This window comes from Hylobates moloch, unplaced genomic scaffold, assembly GCF_009828535.3.
Source record: "Hylobates moloch isolate HMO894 unplaced genomic scaffold, HMol_V3 SCAFFOLD_6, whole genome shotgun sequence".
Classification (NCBI taxonomy): Eukaryota; Metazoa; Chordata; class Mammalia; order Primates; family Hylobatidae; genus Hylobates; species Hylobates moloch.
This window is the reverse complement of record NW_026652281.1, coordinates 107,385,147-107,404,799: the sequence shown is the minus strand read 5'-3', so window position 1 is coordinate 107,404,799 and position 19,653 is coordinate 107,385,147.

The window sequence follows — 19,653 nt, the reverse complement described above, 5'->3', positions numbered from 1 at the left end:
AATTTCTTTACTTTTTATACAGGTCTATTCAAATTTTTATTTTTTCTTGGGTCAGTTTTTGTAGTTTTTGTCTTTCTAGGAATTTTCCATCTCATTAAGTTGTATAATTTGTTGGTGTACAGTGGTTTATAGTGTTACCTTATGATCCTTTTCATTTCATTTCTTTAAATTTTATGTTCTGGAATACATGTGCAGGATGTGTAGGTTTGTTACATAGATAAACGTGTGCCGTGGTGGTTTGCTACACGTATCAACTCATCATCTATGTATTAAGTCCCGCATGCATTAGCTATTTATCCTTGATGCTCTCCCTCCTTCCAGCTCCACCCCCGACAGGGCCCAGTGTGTTTTGTTCCCCTCCTTGTGTCCATGTGTTCTCATCATTCAGTTCCCACTTATAAGTGAGAACATGCGGTTTAACTGTTGTTTCCTCCTTCATTTCTGATTTTAATAATTTGAATCTTCTTTTTTATTGGTCTGCTAAAGTTTTGTCCATTTTGTTGATCTTTTCGAAGAACCAAATTTTGGTTTCATTGATTTTCTCTATTGTTTTTCTATCCTATATTGTATTTATTTTTGCTCAAATTTTAATTATTTTCTTCTGCCTCACTGTGTTTAGTTTGTTCTTTTTATTGCTTCTTAAGTTATTGACTTCAACTTTTTTTAAATATAGGCATTATACCAATAATTTCATATAAGTACTGCTTTAACTGTATCTCATGCCTTTTGCTGTGTTTTTTTATTTTCATTAATCTCTAAGTATTTTCTAATTTCATTAGTTAAATTTTTCATTCATTGGTCATGTGTGTATTGTTAATTATTCATATATTTCTGGATTTCCCAAATTTCCTTCACTTGTTTCTAATTTAATTCCAATGTGGAAGGAAAACATGCTTTGTATGATTTCAATCATTTACATTTATTGAGGCTTATTTTATGGACTATAGATGGTCTGTTCTGGAGACTATTCTATGTATGCTTGAGAAGAATATGTATTTTGTTGTTGCCGTGAGGAGTGTTTTATAGATCCTGTTAGTTCATGTTAGTTGGTGGTATTGTATGACACTTCCTTGTTGATCTTCTTCCTAGTTGTGCTGTTACTGAAAATGGGGTATGAAGTCTCTAACTATTATTATTTTACTGTCTACTTCTCCCTTCGATTCTGTTGGTTGTTGCTTTGTATGTTTTTGGGTCTGGTGTTAGTACATGTTTGTTTGTAATTTTTATATCTTCTAGATGGATTGACACTTTAATTATAAATTGTCCTGTTATGACTCTAATAACAATTTTTGTCTTAAAGTGTCATATTAGCACACCCACTTCAGCTCTATTTTGGTTACTGTTTCTGTGGTATAAGTTTTCCTATCCACTAGTTTTAACCTTTTTGTATCTTTGAATCCAAAGTATGTCTCTTGTGAGAGCATATGGTGGGATCTTGCTCTATTCATTCTGGAAATCTTTGTTGGTTGATTAAAATGTTTAATCTGTTTCTTTCCATTTAAAATAATGCAATGAAGGCTTTTATTATCCAAAAACTTATTATTCAGTATACTTTCAGGAATAGATTTGATGCAGAAAATCAGGAAGTGCAAGGTCCACAGATGTTGGCAGGTAGTCAGGGAAAGCTCTTTAGTAGAGGTGGTGTGCAACTTATCTTGGAATATAAGCAAAAGTTAGTCAACTAAATAAGACATGGATTAGAGCAGTGGAGCTCCTGAGAATCAGGTATTTCTGGTAGAGCAAACAATATGAAGAAAGAAAACAGCATGGTCTATTTGGATCATTAGTTGTTGTTTCAGTATTGATGCAGTAGAAAATGGTGGCATTGGGCGCGGTGGTTCACGTCTATAATTCCAGCACGTTCGGAGGCTGAGGCAGGTGGATCACGAGGTCAGGAGTTCAAGACCAGCCTGGCCAACATGGTGAAACCCTGTCCCTGCTAAAAATATAAAAATTAGATGGGCATGGTGGCACGCACCTATAATCCCAGTTACTCAGGAGGTTGAGGCAGGAGAATCGCTTGAACCCGGGAGGCAGAGGTTGCAGTGAGCCGAGATCGCACCACTGCACTCCAGCCTGGGCGACAGGGCGAGACTTTGTCTAAGAAAACAAAAAAACAAACAAACAAAAAAAAAAAAGAAAAGAAAAGAAAATGGTGGTATTGGGGTGTGCTTTAAGTCACCACATATTGTGGCTAAAACTATTAGAATGAATGATATTATCCAGGGATAATGTCAGGAGTAACAAAAAATGAAGGTCTACATCTAAACTCTTGTTTCAGATTTTAAGGAATAATTTCAAGGTTTCCCTAGGGTCTGAAAAGCAATGGAAAATGAAAACCTGAACATTCCATGAACACATCTTTTTGTATTGAGAATTAATGGAATTTAATTTATGGTTTTTACACGCCCAAGTGAAATAGTCATTAGCAATCACTGAAAAGTTTAGAGCAATGACACGCCCACACCACTCTGCATTGCCTTCTGAGAACAGCTGCACATGCTGCCACAAGTTTGTGCCATACTGTAATACTTTTTACAGTACTGTAACTATTTCATAATATATTTTCTTTATTTTTTGAGATGGAGTCTCACTCTGTCACCCAGGCTGAAGTGCAGTGGTACCACCTTGGCTCACTGCAACCTCCACCTCCTGAGTTCAAACGATCCTCCCACCTCAGCCTCCCAAGTAGCTGGGACTACAAGTGTACACCACCACACCCAGCTAATTTTTGTATTTTTAATAGAGTCGTGGTTTCACCATGTTGGCCAGGTGGGTCTCGAACTCCTGACTACAAATGATCCACCCACTTTGGCCTCTTAAAGTGCTGGGATTACAGGCGTGGCCCACTGTGTCTGGCAGATTTCATAATATATTTTAATTGTGAACCTTAAAGATACTATAAAAAGAGTAACTCAATCCTTACCATGTAGTGTGGAATATAAGAAAACCTTAGCTTACTTACGTCATTTAAAAGAATTATCAGAATATTTATAAAATCCCATTACATAGTTATTACACAGTTCTCATATGATAGCTGTCACAGTTTCTTCTTTTCCGTTTTGTAGTTTTGCCTACATGTCTGTGATGGTTAGTATTGAGTTGTCAACTTGATTGGATTGAGGGATACAAAGTATTAATCCTGGGTGTGTCTGTGTAGGTGTTGCCAAAAGAGATTAACATTTGAGTCCCTGGGCTGGGAAAGGCAGATCCACTCTTAATCTGGTGGGCACAATCTAATCATCTCCTAGGGAGTATAAAGCAGGCAGACAAATGTGAAAAGACGAGATGGGCCTAGCCTCCCAGCCTACATCTTTCTTCCATGCTGGATGCTTGCTGCCCTCAAACATCGGACTCCAAGTTCTTCAGTTTGGGGCCTTGGACTGGCTCTCCATGCTCCTCAACTTGCAGAGGGCCTATTGTGGGGCCTTGTGATCATGTAAGTTAAGTAATCTGATAATATACATATCTATATCTATCCTATTAGTTCTATCCCTTTAAGAGAACCCTGACTAATACAATGTCTGTAGAAGGCAACCTTCTACAGGTTTTACTTATGGTTTTACCATCACAACTTTTACTTATGTTTTCTATATTTCTACAGTATTTCTAAAATAAACACACACTCCATCTCTGTCCATCCACCTAAAGAACACACATTCCTTCAAGATAATCTATATAAAGAGAAGTAGAAGAAACATCTAATTAATGTTGACAAACATTTTATAAATTAGGGTAAGTCATTTTTGCTGGTTCAAATAGTTTTGGGCAAAGGTTATGAAATATAGAGAGTTACACTGAAGGAAATGGTCCTTCTCAAGTCCAATTTTTTGCTGCAGTATAAGTGACTAACCACCACCATTGCTGCACTGGCTTGTCCCTTTTTTCCCCATCCAAAACATTCAGTATGGTGCTGATTTGGCAGGGTAGGAGTGAATACTACTGATAATGATAGCATAATAGTTCCATCAGTGCCATGTGTATATTATATCTTGAATATATACAGTTCATCATTATTGGGGAATAAGAAACTATAACAGATGCAGGTGCAAAAGCAGCCAACTTGCCATCTTCCTGAAGTTGATATGAACCTAAATGAACACTTTTATATTGTATGACATGTATGAACCAACTGAAAATCCAATTTATAATAACATGCTCCTGTCTATTCCTTCCTATGCTAAACTACATGAGTTCCACTATTATGTTAAATCCAGTATTCTGCAATTCTCCCTGCTTCTCACTTTCATCCTATAATCCTAAAGTGTCAAAGTTTAAAATACTATAATAGCATACCTGCAGAAATTTAGTAATAAGGCAGATATAGGTTTAATCTGAAATAAATGGTTTTTATAAATTATTTCCATCTATATGTAACAAGTCTGATCTAGGCATTGTTGGCTCAAGTTTCTATCAACTCAGAACATCCTGGAGCTGAAGAGAAATTCCAATTTGCTTTGTGTCCCTATGTCTATGAATACAGAATTAGGGAATACTAGAAACAGTCCACTACTAATGAATCTAGAAATGTATCTCATAGTTGAGAGAGTTGTAATTCAACTCAACAGATACTTCCTGAATATAATGTTCAATACTTGCTAAGTAGAAACAGTTATTCATAAAGCCATCGCTACATTTAGATGTAAAATATGAGTCACTAGGTTTAAATCTCATTAAATCTTCACAACAACCCAATAAGGTTGTCTATCACCATTTGGCAGGTAAATAAAACGAAATTACAAAACTATTAACTGGGGGTGGTGAACTTGAACCCTAAACTACTCAACTCTAAAGGCTGCGTCCTCAGACAGTATTACATTTTTCTTCTTAATGGTATATTCACTTGGTTTTGCAATCTATTTGAGATTTCAGGTCCGTTTTTTTAAATTATAATGTTTTAAAAAGACAATACATTTACATGCTTTAAAAGTCAACACTGCGGCAAGAAGAATTGAAAATTGGTAACAATAAGTATATCTGGTATACAGATGATGATTTACATCATTAAAAGAAACCAGGGCTCCCTGGAAAAATGGCTTATAGAAGAACTGCAGCAAGGAATGTAGAAGATGAGTCTGGAACATTTTGTTATACCAGAAAGCAATGAAGAGATTTAAAACAAAAAATGTTAGGGGCCAAGTGCAGAGGCTCACACCTGTAATTCCAGCACTCTAGGAGGCCGAGACAGGAGGATCGCTTGAGCTCAGGAGCTCAAGACCAGCCTGGGCAACATGGTGAGACCGTGTCTCTACTAACAACAACAACAGCAAAAAATCAAAAAAGTTATCCAGGTGTGGTGGTAAACACCTGTAGTCCCAGCTACTTAGGAGGCTGAGGTGGGAAAATCACTTGAACCCAGAAGGTCTAAGCAGCAGTGAGCTGTGATTGTGCCACCTGCTCCAATCTGGGCAGCAGAGTAAGACCCTGTCAAAAAAAAAAAAAAAAGATAGGGACATTTGGAGAAACACAGGAGCCAGCTTGAAGAGATTTCTACTGGCTGAATTTGGGACAATATAAGCACTGAAAAAATGTGAAATCCATGAGTCCATACTGATACTTTTTTTTTTTCTTAATGGGAGAGGAGGAGAAGCTTTTCTTCATAGCAACACACCAGCCAATTAATGTGAAAGGACTATTTGGTAAGGAAATCATTTGGCAAATATTATAGTAAAAGCAGATTTAGTCAAGAATCATCAATATACATTACAATTCATAGGTGAAAACTTTACGAGGAACAAGATATCTCCATCATCTCAAATTATTTTACCAACAAAATTCTTATTAATTATAAGACAGAAAAGAGTAACTTCAGCATGGGGAAACCTACAAGATGGCACATAAACCAAATGATCCAAGTTAACATCAACATTAAACATAAACATGTGAACAAAAAGACATCACGTCCCTCCTAATAGGATACACTGAGAAAGATACCAAATCACTTCTGTGGTGTCCTCACCAAAAATTCTAACCATGCAGAGACATCAGACAAACCCAAATTGGGTGATATTTTTCAAAACATCTAGCCTGCACTACTTAAAAAAGGTTAAAGTCATGAAAGACAAACAAGGATGATTCCAGATTAAAGGAAACTAAGAGATCTGACAATAAATGCAACGGGAGATACTGGATTGCACTCTGATCCAGAAAAAAAATTTATTTCCTGTAAGGGCAAAGAGACACAAGGGAAAAAAGGTGTAATATGAATCAGATTTGTAGATTTCATAATAGTATTGTATCATGTTAATTTCCCCTGTGGTTATATATAAGAACATTCTTAGGAAATACAAACAATCATATTTTGGGGGAAAGAGGCGTTACGTCTGCAACTTACTCTTAAATGGTTCAGAAAAACATTAACACTTATATATAATTAAATATATGATATCATACATAGAGACAGACTGTGGGGATGATAAAAAGCAAATATGGTAAATCTGGGTATCTGGGGAAGAGTATACAGAAATTCTTTGTAATATTCTTGAGGCTTTTCTCTGAGATTAAGATTATTTCCAAGAGAAAATTTATTGCTAATTTGTACTAAGAAGACCCACAATAAACTTAGACACTGTAAATAAAGAAGGAAACAGGGCAGCTGAAATATAAGGTAATAGTCACAAAAATGTAGTCTAACTAGATATTATTTAAATTTCCATTAGACATAAGAAATTACAATAATTTTTAGTGTGATAATGATTTTTTAAAAAACAGCCTTTATCTGTTAGCAATACACAGTGAAATATTTATGGATATATACAGATGAAATAATATGATGTCTGACACTGACTTTAAAATAATTTAGTGAAGGGAAATGGGTGTGGAATTACAGACGAAATAATATAGCTCATGCATTGATAATTGTTGAGGCTAGGTGATGGGTATCAAGGTTAGTTAACCTATTCTTTCTTCTTTTGTGTAAAGTCCACAACAGAAAGTTTTTAAACAGTCAATGTTATACAAAAAAATGCAACAGATGAATCTTTGTCCCACTCCTACCACCATATTTCCTGTCAACTCCTTATAGGTAACCATTTTATTAGTTGCTTATTTATTTTTCCAGTTTCTTTACAAAAATATAAGAAAATACAAATATATACTCTTATTTTTCCACTCTTCCTACAAAAGGTAACAAACAATACACACTGCTCTATATATTGTTTCCCTTTCCCCCACCAGCTTCATACATTCTGTATATCTCTCCGTACCAGTATATATAGCTCTATTTTGTATATGTGTGTGTGTGTGTTTGTGTATGTTCCATGGTTTATTCAACCAGTCCCTTATTACTAGATCCTTGATTTATTTCCAATCCTGTATTCATGCAACAATGCTATAATAAATGACTGTGTATATTTCTGTCATTTTGCACCAGTGCAGGTTTACCTACAGCAGTGGTCCCTGACCTTTTTGGCACCAGGGACCAGTTTTGTGGAAGACAATTTTTCCACATATAGGGGCGGTGGCTTCAGGATGAAACTGTTCCACATCAGATCATCAAGCATTAGATTCTCATAAGTAGTGCATAACCTAGATCCCTTGTGTTTGGAGTTCACAAAAGGATTTTGGCTCCTATGAAAATCTCATGTCACTACTGATCTGACAGGAGGCGGAGCTTAGACAGTAATGCTCGCTAGGCTGCTACTCACCTCCTGCTACCGGTTCCTAACAGGTCACACACAGACTGGTATTGATCCATGGCCCAGGGGTAGGAGACCCTTGACCTACAGGACAGATAACCACAGGGGAAGTCCTAGGTAAAAGATATGTTTTTTACCATATTCTTGTTTCTTCCACCACTGATATATGAGAATGTTGTTTCCCCACAGGCTTGCCAACAGAATGTATTATCAAACTTTTGGGTTTCTGTCCATATGACAGGTGAGAAATTACACCTCGGTATTTTTTCACTTGCACTATTTTTCTTGTTATGGGCAATATAACTGCTATTTCTGCCACCTCTCATGTCAGAGGATAAGGAATCTCTATTGATTACAAGCCTCTAACTATGCCTTTGAATCAGTTTTTTTCTTAATGCATCTAAGAAATTACTTCTTCAAGTATTCCCTATTCCTTCAGTATCTTTCATATCTTTAATATTCTCCCTACTTTTTCCTTTCCTACTAAGGTCAAATATTTTATTTTTATTTTTGCTAGATATTACATTCAAACAATATGGTATAAAGAACAGAATTTGAGAAGTCTCCTTCTTATGTTGAACCTGAATACCATCCATCCCAAGAGTGAAACACCATTCTCAGTTTGTGTATTCCCTCTCTCACACTGTACATATAGAGGCACACATGTATAAATTACATTTAATAGATACATTCAAATGACAACATACTGCTTAGCTGAGGTAATGCTAGCTGCTGCAATAACTAAACCCTAAAATCTCAGTGGTTTAACATAATGAAAGTTTAGTTTGCACTCACGTGGTAGTCCAATGTTCAGTTGGCATATTTCCACGTGTACTTCAGGTGCCCAACTTCTGCCATAGCCTAGGGCTTCAGTCTTTACTTTAGCAGCAAATGGAGGAAAAAGAGAGAGAGGTTAAGACATAATTGCTTCTTAATCACCCTGCCCAGAAGTCCTATCACATCACTTTGCACATATTCCACAAGAAGTAACAGTGATTTTAAATGCAGGAGAAGCTGGGAAGTTTAGTCCCTGAGTTGGTACTTATTCAACTTTACTCTATGGAAGGGTAACATAAATCCCTGGAGAATAGATAGCTACCTCTTAAACATAGATTCTTCATGCTGTTTTATTCCATAGTGTGTGTATTTCCTTAATTTATCTTAGAGATGTTTCCAATACTTCATATTGGGCTGACCCATTGTAAAACCTTTTCTTTGGAAAAAGTAAAGGTGAAATGTGATGTCAATTTATCACTTCTATTCAACACAGTATTGAAGTCTTAGCCAAACCAATTAGGCAAGAGAAAGAAAGAAAGGACAGGTACATTGAAAAGAAGTCAAATTACCCTTCTTAGCAGATGATGTGATCTTATATTTAGAAAAACTTAAAGATTCTACCAAAAATTATTAGAACTGAAAAATTCAGTAAAGTCACAGAGTACAAAATCAACATGTACAAATCAGTAGCATTTCAATACACTAACAATAATCGATCTAAAAAAGAAAGCAATCCCATTTACAATGGTTATGAAAAATAAAATAAAATAATACCTAGGAATAAATTTAACCAAGCAGTGAGAGAGCTCTACAAGGAAAACGATAAACCACCCATGAAAGATATTGAAGAGGACACAAAAAATGGAAAGATATCCCATGCTCATGAATTGGAAGAATTAATATTGTTACAATTTCTACGCTGACCAAAGTGATCTGCATATTCAATGCAATCTCTACCAAAATACAAAATACCAATGACATTCTTCGCAGAAATAGAAAAAATAATCCTAAAATTTGTATGGAACCACAAAAAACCTCAAAGAGCTAAAGCAATCCTGAGCAAAAGAACAAAGCTAGAGGCATCATATATACTACAGAGCTACAGTAACCAAAACAGCATGGCATTGGCACAAGAGCAGACACATAGAGCAATGGTACAGAATAGAGAAACTAGAAATAAATTCACACAGCTACAACCAACTTATTTCACAATGTGTGAGGTTGCTTTTCCTCCACAGAACTAATCAAAATTTTTACCTTTGCCTATCTGATGGATTAAAAAAATGGTCCATCAGTGTAGTCTTAATTCACTTGTCTCTTCTAAAAAAATAACAATCTCATCAAGATATTAGGAGTTACTAGATTTATTACCCTTTTCATCGCTTGTCTGTTTTTTATTTTATGAAATTGTTGGCAGGGTGCGGTGGCTCATGCCTGTAATCCCAGCACTTTGGGAGGCCGAGATGGGTGGATCATGAGGTCAGGAGATTGAGACCATCCTGGCTAACATGGTGAAACCCCATTTCCACTAAAAATACAAAAAATTAGCCGGGCGTGGTGGTGGGCGCCTGTAGTCCCAGCTACTTGGGAGGCTGAGGCAAGAGAATGGCGTGAATCCAGGAGGCAGAGCTTGCAGTGAGCCGAGATTGTGCCACTGCACTCCAGCCTGGGCAACAGGGCAACAGGGCAAGACTCTGTCACAAAAAAAAAAAAAAAAAGAAATTGTTGGTATTTCTCATCTATTTGTAGATGCTCCTAATACACTAAGGTATCTTATTTGCAATACAGAATTTTAAATGTTTCCCACAGTTAATAGTTGGTCTTTTTGCTCTGCTTATGATATTTTTTAACTGTGAATTTTTTATATTTTTATTTAATCAAATTAATTCATCTTTTCCATTGTGACTTTTGAGGTTTGTGTCCAACTTAGAAAGGAGTTCTCACCTCTGGTATAAAGAAATAATTCTCCCAGGGCTTAATCTAATACTTTTTTGTTTTTATTTTTCAAGATAAAAACTTTGTTTCATCTGAAATTTTTATTGTAAGGTGTGAGATAAGAATCCAGCATTCTGTGTGTGTACAGATGCCTAGCCCATTGTCACACTATCACTTATTGTTGGATAATACACCTTTTCCATGCCAATTGAAAACATCACCTTTAACATGTACTAAATTTCCATATGTATTTGAGTCTACTTCTGTACTTTCTATTCAATCAACTGATACGCCTATTAATGTATTCTTACACGTAATTTAAATCAATATAGCTTTGTATTATGTTTTAGTATCTTAGTGGGACAGTCTTTCCTCATTATGTTACTTTTTTTATTATAAGGTTCTAGGGTACATGTGCACAACATGCAGGTTTGTTACATATGTATACATGTGCCATGTTGGTGTGCTGCACCCATTAACTCGTCATTTACATTAGGTATATCTCCTAATGCTATCCTTCCCCTATTCCCCCACCCCACGACAGTCCCCAGTGTGTGATGTTCCCCTTCCTGTGTCCAAGTGTTCTCATTGGTCAACTCCCACCTATGAGTGAGAACATGTGGTGTTTGGTTTTTTGTCCTTGCAATAGTTTGCCGAGAATGATGGTTTCCAGCTTCATCCATGTCCCTACAAAGGACATGAACTCATCATTTTTATGGCTGCACAGTATTCCATGGTGTATATGTGCCACATTTTCTTAATCCAGTCTATCATTGTTGGACATTTGGGTTGGTTCCAAGTTTTTGCTATTGTGAATAGTGCCGCAATAAACATATGTGTGCATGTGTCTTTATACCAGCATGATTTATAATCCTTTGGGTATATACCCAGTAATGGGATGGCTGGGTCAAATGGTATTTCTAGTTCGAGATCCCTGAGGAATCGCCACACTGACTTCCACAATGGTTGAACTAGTTTACATTCCCACCAACAGTGTAAAAGTGTTCCTATTTCTCCACATCCTCTCCAGCACCTGTTGTTTCCTGACTTTTTGATGATCGCCATTCTAACTGGTGTGAGATGGTATCTCATTGTGGTTTTGATTTGCATTTCTCTGATGGCCAGTGATGATGAGCATTATTTCCTGTGTTTTTTGGCTGCATAAATGTCTTCTTTTGAGAAGTGTCTGTTCATGTCCTTCACCCACTTGTTGATGGGGTTGTTTGTTTTTTTTCTTGTAAATTTGTTTGAGTTCATTGTAGATTCTGGATATTAGCCCTTTGTCAGATGAGTAGATTGCAAAAATTTTCTCCCATTCTGTAGGTTGCCTGTTCACTCTGATGGTAGTTTCTTTTGCTGTGCAGAAGCTCTTTAGTTTAATTAGATCCCATTTGTCAATGTTGGCTTTTGTTCCCATTGCTTTTGGTGTTTTAGACATGAAGTCCTTGCCCATGCCTATGTCCTGAATGGTATTGCCTAGGTTTTCTTCTAGGGTTTTTATGGTTTTAGGTCTAACATGTAAGTCTTTAATCTACCTTGAATTAATTTTTGTATAAGGTGTAAGGAAGGGATCCAGTTTCAGCTTTCTACATATGGCTAGCCAGTTTTCCCAGCACCATTTGTTAAATAGGGAATCTTTACCCGATTTCTTATTTTTGTCAGGTTTGTCAAAGATCAGATAGTTGTAGAAGTGTGGTATTATTTGTCAGGGCTCTGTTCTGTTCCATTGGTCTACATCTCTGTTTTGGTACCAGTATCATGCTGTTTTGGTTACTGTAGCCTTGTAGTACAGTTTGAACTCAGGTAGCGTGATGTCTCCAGCTTTGTTCTTTTGGCTTAGGGTTCACTTGGCAATGCAGGCCCTTTTTTGGTTCCATATGAATTTTAAAGTAGTTTTTTCCAATTCTGTGAAGAAAGTCATTGGTAGCTTCATCGGGATGGCATTGAATCTATAAATTACCTTGGGCAGTATGGCCATTTCCACGATATTGATTCTTCCTATCCATGTGCATGGAATGTTCTTCCATTTGTTGTATCCTCTTTTATTTTGTTGGGCAGTGGTTTGTAGTTCTCCTTCAAGAGGTCCTTCACATCCCTTGTAAGTTGGATTCCTAGGTATTTTATTCTCTTTGAAGCAATTGTGAATGGGAGTTCACTCATGATTTGGCTATTTGTCTGTTATTGGTGTATAAGAATGCTTGTGATTTTTGCACATTGATTTTGTATCCTGAGACTTTGCTGAAGTTGCTTATCAGCTTAAGGAGATTTTGGGCTGAGACAATGGGGTTTTCTAGATATACAATCATGTCATCTGCAAACAGGGGAAATTCGACTTCTTCTTTTCCTAATTGAATACCCTTTATTTCTTTCTCCTGCCTGATTGCCCTGGCCAGAACTTCCAACACTATGTTGAATAGGAGTGGTGAGAGAGGGCATCCCTGTCTTGTGCCAGTTTTCAAAGGGAATGCTTCCAGTTTTTGCCCATTCAGTATGATATTGGCTGTGGGCTTGTCATAGATAGCTCTTATTATTTTGAGATACGTCTCATCAGTATCTAATTTATTGAGAGTTTTTAGCATGAAATGTTGTTGAATTTTGTCAAGGCCTTTTCTGCATCTATTGAGATAATCATGTGGTTTTTGTTGTTGGTTCTGTTTATGTGCTGGATTATGTTTATTGATTTCTGTATGTTGAACCAGCCTTGCATCCCAGGGATGAAGCCCACTTGATCAGGGTGGATAAGCTTTTTGATGTGCTGCTGGATTCGGTTTGCCAGTATTTTATTGCGGATTTTTGCATCGATGTTCATCAGGGATATTGGTCTAAAATTCTCTTTTTTTTGTTGTGTCTCTGCCAGGCTTTGGTATCAGGATGATGCTGGCCTCATAAAATGAGTTAGGGAGGATTCCCTCTTTTTCTATTGATTGGAATAGTTTCAGAAGGAATGGTACCAGCTCCTCCTTGTACCTCTAGTAGAATTGGGCTGTGAATCCATCTGGTCCTGGACTTTTTTTGGTTGGTAAGCTATTAATTATTGCCTCAATTTCAGAGCCTGTTATTGGTCTATTCAGGGATTCAACTTCTTCCTGGTTTAGTCTTGGGAGGGTGTATGTGTCCAGGAATTTATCCATTTCTTCTAGATTTTCTAGTTTATTTGTGTAGAGGTGTTTATAGTATTCTCTGATGGTAGTTTGTATTTCTGTGGGATCGGTGGTGATATCCCCTTTATCTTTCTTTATTGTGTCTATTTGATTCTTCTCTTTTTTCTTCTTTATTAATATTGCTAGCAGTCTATCAATTTTGTTGACCTTTTCAAAAAACCAGCTCCTGGATTCATTGATTTTTTGAAGGGTTTTTTGTGTCTCTATCTCCTACAGTTCTGCTCTGATCTTAGTTATTTCTTGCCTTCTGCTAGCTTTTGAATGTGTTTGCTCTTGCTTCTCTAGTTCTTTTAATCGTGATGTTAGGGTGTCAAATTTAGATCTTTCCTGCTTTCTCTTGTGGGCATTTAGTGCTATAAATTTCCCTCTATACACTGCTTTGAATGTGTCCCAGAGATTCTGGTATGTTGTGTCTTTGTTCTCGTTGGTTTCAAAGAACATCTTTATTTCTGCCTTCATTTCATTATGTACCCAATAGTCATTCAGGAGCAGGTTGTTCAGTTTCCATGTAGTTGAGCGGTTTTGAGTGAGTTTCTTAATCCTGAGTTCTAGTTTGATTGCACTGTGGTCTGAGAGACAGTTTGTTATAATTTCTGTTCTTTTACATTTGCTGAGGAATGCTTTACTTCCAACTATGTGGTCAATTTCAGAATAAGTGCGATGTGTTGCTGAGAAGAACGTATATTCTGTTGATTTGGGGTGGAGAGTTCTGTAGATGTTTATTAGGTCCGCTTGGTGCAGAGCTGAGTTCAATTCCTGGATATCCTTGTTAACTTTCTGTCTCGTTGATCTGTCTAATGTTGACAGTGGGGTGTTAAAGTCTCCCATTATTATTGTGTGGGAGTCTAAGTCTCTTTGTAGGTCTCTAAGGACTTGCTTTATGAATCTGGGTGCTCCTGTATGGGTGCATATATATTTAGGATAGTTAGCTCTTCTTGTTGAACTGATCCCTTTGCCATTATGTAATGGCCTTCTTTGTCTCTTTTGATCTTTGTTGGTTTAAAGTCTGTTTTATCAGAGACTAGGATTGTAACCCCTCCCTTTTTTATTTTCCATTTGCTTGGTAGATCTTCCTCCATCCCTTTATTTTGAGCCTATGTGTGTCTCTGCATGTGAGATGGGTTTCCTGAGATGGAGTTTCACTCTTGTTGCCCAGGCTGGAGTACAATGGCGCGACTTTGGCCCACCACAACCTCTGCCTCTTGGGTTCAAGCAATTCTCCTGCCTCAGCCTCCCATGTAGCTGGGATTACGGGCATGTGCCACCACGCCTGGCTACTTTTGTATTTTTAGTAGAGAAGGGGTTTCTCCATGTTGGTCAGGCTGGTCTTGAACTCCCGACCTCAGGTGATCCGCCCGCCTTGGCCTCCCAAAGTGCTGCAATTACAGGCGTGAGCCACTGCACCCAGCCTACTATGTTACTTTTTAAGAATTTTCCTTGTTATTTTTTTTTCATGTAAACAGCTGAGTTCTTTGACTAATTCCAAACTTCACCCAGAAAAACAGCTATACACGTGTCCTACTATCCTCTTTAGCTTATGCTTTCTGTTCAGAAGAGTTCTACTTTCTTCCTTTTCACACAAAAACTTTGATCTCTTAAAAGCTTGATTCCATCTCATTAAACAAAAAAAGCAATCAAGAATTTCTTCCTTTTTTTTTTTTTTTCAAGACAGAGTCTCGCTCTGTCACTCAGGCTGAAGTGCAGTGGCCTGATCTTGGCTCACTGCATCCTCCGCCTCCCAAGTTCAAGTGATTCTCATGCCTCAACCTCCCAAGTAGGACTACAGGCAGACGCCACCACACCTGGCTAATTTTTGTATTTTTGGTGGAGACAGGGTTTTGCCATGTTGGTCAGGCTGGTCTTCAACTCCTGGCCTCAAGTGATCCACCCACCTCAGCCTCCGAAAATGCTGGAATTACAGGCGTGAGCCACCACTCCCGGCCAATCAAGAATTTCATAACTGCTAAATCCAGTAGCCTTTCTTGGAACTCCTTGGCTTCTCTGAAGTTCCAGACCCTGTTAACTCTTTGCCTCTCTCGAAATTCTCTCCTTTCTTTGCTTTTATGTCTGCTTCATTGAGATACTTCACATCCGTTTTCCCGAACTCCTCCTCCCCAGAGAAAGTCACTCAAAAACATTGTGTCCAAGTATGTCTTTGGTACACTATTTTATGTGTGTGTGTGTGTGTGTGTGTGTGTGTGTGTGTGTGTGTGTGTGTATTTCCTCTTCAGGTCAACTACCATCAAATATCTATCTGTAATTCTGAGTACAGCTTATGGTAGGTATAAATAAAAATAAATACTGAATGAATGGGCACCAGTTCTAATTTCCCAAATTCCTGCTTAAAATTTCTCCAGGGATTCCCCTTAGTCATCAACACATCAACACATAAAACGCCTGTATAGTAGAGGAAACAGTTTCACTGAATCCTAGACTGGTCAAACCATATCTGGAACACTGAGATTCATTCGGCACCACATTTTCAGAGAGGCCATGACAAATTTGAGTGAATCTAAAGAAGGGAAACAGGATGGTAAATGATACAAAACTCAGGGTATAAGAGGAAATGGTGAAGTAACTTAGGATGTTGAGTCATCAGATGATTAAGAAAAGCAGTACTCAAATATGTAAACAGTACTTTCCAGTAGGGGGCAATGTTGGGTGGAAGGAGGAGGTTGAGGTTATGGCACTGTTCAGTATTTGTTTGTTTGTTTGTTTGTTTTTTTGAGAAGGAGTTTTGCTCTTGTTACATAGGCTGGAGTGCAATGGCATGATCTCAACTCACTGCAACATCTGCCTCCCAGGTTCAAGCGATTCTGCCTAGCCTCCAGAGTAGCTGGGGTTACGGGCATGCACCACTATGCCCGGCTAATTTTGTAGTTTTAGTAGAGATGGGTTTCTCCATGTTGGTCAGGCTGGACTTGAACTCCTAACCTCAAGTTATCCACCCACCTCGGCCTCCCAAAGTGCTGAGATTACAGGCATGAGCCACTGTGCCTGGCCTAAACATTTTAATACTCACAAATGTCTGTGCAAGGTAGATACACAGTTTTATCTACCTACCTTATGTTCATGTGACATTATCATAAATTCAGGCTGTTAATGGCCCAACCTGATCTGTAGCAACATCCTGTGAGTAAGTCTTATAGCCTCTGATCCATCCTATCCATTCTAACCATTTTGTCAGATCAAACTTCCTGACATAAAATTTCCCTTATCAAAAGTTAATGACAGCAGGGCATGGTGGCTCACATCTGGAATCCCAGCTTTTTGGGAGGCTGAGGAAGGAGGACTGCTTGAACCCAGGAGTTCAAGACCAACCTGGGCAACACAAAGACAGTGAGACCTTGTCTAAAAAAAAAAAAAAAGAAAAAAGGTAATGACTTTCACTGTTAACAAAAAACAAAACAACAAAATCCTCTAGAATTATTTTCTAAGTCTCTGGTTTTATTTTTACCACTCTGTCCCATAAATCCTTTTCTTCTTAAGTGCCTTGTACTTTTGGTATGTATATATTGCACCTAATATTGCTAAATGATCCCTTCTTTTTGTGGTATATCTATTCTTCAAAGTTTAGCTCAAGTAGCATCTCCTCCCTGGGCTTTGATCATTACAGAAGGAAGAGAACCCAACCCATTCTGAACATATGTGATGCTATCTAAATCACAACCTTAAAATTCTCTTCCTTGTTTGGAAGTCATATGTAGTATATAATACTGCAAATATAACTTTCTACAACGATGAAACTGTTCTCTATCGGTGCATCCAATATAACAGCCAGTAACCACAAGTGATTACCAAGCATGTAAAATGTAACCAGTGTCTACATATTAGACAGTGTGGTCTTGCAGGGCAATACATTAGGTTTCTGATGCATAGAATATTTACTGAGAAATAATTATGTTCTAGGCCCTGTTTAAACATTTTATACCTATCATTTCACTAATGCTTTTCTATTATCATTTTGTTTCTAAGATAAATAAACTGAGTCCAAGAAAATTTAAATAACTTGCATCAAGTCCTAATTCTTTGGGATTAACAACAATGATGACAATCCACAGATTACTGTAGTAAGAATATTAGAAAATATGACAAGGAGCTCAGTAAATCACTAAACAGTATTCTTAAGATAGTTATTTTATCTTCTTTTGGTGTCTCTTACAATGTCTAGCACATCACCTTGTACATAGTAACTATAACTGAATCAACTGATAATTTTACATGGCTTATAGGTAGTCTTCTACACTTGTACATAATGTTTTCTAAAATCAGAGTATAAATTGAATGTACAAAAATGAAGTCATAAAAATAAAATGTGTTATAGCCACATGATGGAATATTATTCAGCCATAAAAAGGAAATATTGATTCATGCTACAACATGGATGAAACTGAAAAAACATGCTAAGTGAAAGAAGCCAGTCACAAAAGACCACACATTATAATTCCACTTGTATGAAATGTCCAGAATAGACAAATTCATACAGACAGAAAGTAGATTAGACGTTACCTAGGATTTGAAGGGTTGGGGTAAAACAGAGAGTGATCACTAGAGAGTAAGGAGTGTTTTCCTGGGGTCATGAAAATGTTCTAAAATTGACTGTGGTGATGGTTGCAAAACTACATAAAAAAATGTAAAAATTTAATTGTATATTTTAAATGGGTGAATTGTATGGCCTGTGAATTAAATCTCAATAATACTGTTTTTACAAGGGGGGAATCAAAGTTTTATGTTTACAAAGGGTTCTACTCCTAAGAGCTAAATATAAATTATGGACTATCTAGGATACACCTTTACTTTTAGATATAATCTCTGACAAAAATATTTCGAATACACTTAAGGGTAAAGTGAAATAAAATTGTGGTTTTCAAAATTGTTTTCTCAGAGGTGGACAAAAGAAATCTTTTTTGGAAACCAACGAAACAAAAATAATCTGGAGCTGTTTTGGTTGAAGCAGCGTGCGGGATTCAGACGCTTCCCACTCAGACCCCTGCCCTTCCTTCAATATTGGCATCTAAAGAATCTCTCCAGGTTTGGAGGAAATCAAGTTGGAATTTAAGCAAGAAGCAACACAAAAAACTGAGTAACTACAAAGAAGTAAACAGTAAAAACTCCTCAAGTTGAATTGTTAGCTGGCAGGCTACCATGTAATAATGTCTCAGAATTGTCTTGTGTTAGTAAAGATACAAACATTTGAATTCTATTTATGAACTTTGAATTCTGCTTCTGTAATTAGATTTTTTTTTTTTTTTTTTTCTTTGGACAGAGTCTTACTCTGTTGTCCAGGCAGGAGTGCAGCAGAACGATCTCGGCTCACTGCAAACTCCGTCTCCCGGGTTCAAATGATTCTCCTGCCTCAGCCTCCCCAGTAGCTGTAGCTGGGATTACAGGTGTGGATCACCATGCACAGCTGAATTTTGTTTTGTATTTTCAGTACAGACGGGGTTTCACCATGTTGGCCAGGCTGATCTCAAACTTCTGACCTCAAATCATCCACTTGCCTTGGCTTCCCAATGTGCTGGGATTACAGGCATGAGCCACTGTGCCCAGCTTGCATGTTTTTTTGTTTTTGTTTTTGTTTTTGTTGTTTTTTTTGAGATGGAGTATTGCTCTGTTGCTCAGGCTGGAGTGCACAATCTCAGCTCACTGCAACCTCCGCCTTCCATATTCAAGCAATTCTGCCTCAACTTCCCAAGTAGTTGGGACTGTTACAGGTGCACGCTGCCATGCCCGGCTAATTTTTTGTATTTTAGTAGAGAAGGGGTTTCACCGTGTTGCCCAGGCTGGTCGGGAACTCCTGAGCTCAGGCAACCCACCTGCCTCAGCCTCCCAAAGTGCTGGGATTACAGGTGTGAGTCAGTGCGCCACCGCATGCTTTTTTATTTTTTAAAGAGAATTATTCTAAATTCAAGATCTACCTCTAATTTATGTGGTCTTTTCTTATTATGTACTTGGATTAGGAATTTTTGTATTTTTGTTTGTACAACAAAAAATATGTAAACATCCCCAAATAAAAAAATAGGTGCCCTAGATCTGTGATATTGTAAGTGCTGTCTTCCTGGCTCAATACCACTTATTTGGCTAAGAAAAAAAGGGCAGTTTCCAGCTCACTTGTACTTACACAGCCACAGACTCTTCTACTT